Source organism: Anopheles coustani, assembly GCF_943734705.1.
Source record: "Anopheles coustani chromosome X unlocalized genomic scaffold, idAnoCousDA_361_x.2 X_unloc_11, whole genome shotgun sequence".
Classification (NCBI taxonomy): domain Eukaryota; kingdom Metazoa; phylum Arthropoda; class Insecta; order Diptera; family Culicidae; genus Anopheles; species Anopheles coustani.
Genome location: NW_026525060.1, coordinates 393611 through 395000, shown reverse-complemented (window position 1 = coordinate 395000; position 1390 = coordinate 393611).

Here is a 1390-nt window from a genome sequence, read left to right as displayed (position 1 = left end):
CAGTGGTGTTTGCGGGTTAACACATGCGAGCGTTGCGGCCCAGAGGCCTTACCGCCTTTCACTGCGGGTTCGTCAAGAACTTGGAGATGGTCGCAACGCATCGGGTCCTCCCGGGGTACTTGGTGTTTGGATGCTGGCTTGGTGATTAAACACTTGATATTCCATCTTCGGATGAATTTCGGGTGTCACCTGTTGCCTAAGACCACTTGCATGTTTAGCTCGCCGTGGGGTAGCAAGCGTTGTGATCTAATGGCCTTACCGGGCAAACACTTTCGGTTCGTCAAGGACTTGGAGTGCCGGGACGGGTTGGCGGATCCATCACTCTGAGTATGCCGGGTTGATACTTGGGGTTGGTTTGGTTTTGGTGACCCAATACTAGATGTACCATCTCGGTGGTATGTCAGTATCACCTATACTCCAGACCACTTGCATGGTTAGCAAGCGTTGTGATCTAATGGCCCAACCGGGCAAACACTTTGGGTTCGCAAGGACTTAGAGTGCCGGGACGGGTTGGCGGATCCAACACTCTGGGTACCTCCGGGTACTTGGGGTTGGTTGAGGACTTGGTGAACAAACACTTGATATACACTCTCCGGATGTACTTCGGGTGTCACCTGTTGTCCGAGACCACTTGCATGGTTAGCAAGCGTTGTGATTCAATGGCCCTACCGGGCAAACACTTTGGGTTCGCAAGGACTTGGAGTGCCGGGACGGGTTGGCGGATCCAACACTCTGGGTACCTCCGGGTACTTGGGGTTGGTTGAGGACTTGGTGAACAAACACTTGTTGTACACTCTCCGGATGTACTTCGGGTATCGCCTGTTGTCCGAGACCACTTGCATGGTTAGCAAGCGTTGTGGTCTAATGGCCCTACCGGGCAAACACTTTGGGTTCGCGAGGACTTAGAGTGCTGGTAGTGGTTGGCGGACCCAACACTCTGGGTACCTCCGGGTACTTGGGGTTGGTTGAGGACTTGGTGAACAAACACTTGATATACACTCTTCGGATGTACTTCGGGTATCGCCTGTTGTCCGAGACCACTTGCATGGTTAGCAAGCGTTGTGGTCTAATGGCCCTACCGGGCAAACACTTTGGGTTCGCAAGGACTTAGAGTGCTGGTAGTGGTTGGCGGACCCAACACTCTGGGTACCTCCGGGTACTTGGGGTTGGTTGAGGACTTGGTGAACAAACACTTGTTGTACACTCTCCGGATGTACTTCGGGTGTCACCTGTTGTCCGAGACCACTTGCATGGTTAGCAAGCGTTGTGGTCTAATGGCCCTACCGGGCAAACACTTTATGTTCGCGAGGACTTGGAGTGCTGGTAGTGGTTGGCGGACCCAACACTCTGGGTACCTCCGGGTACTTGGGGTTGGTTGAGAACTTGGTGA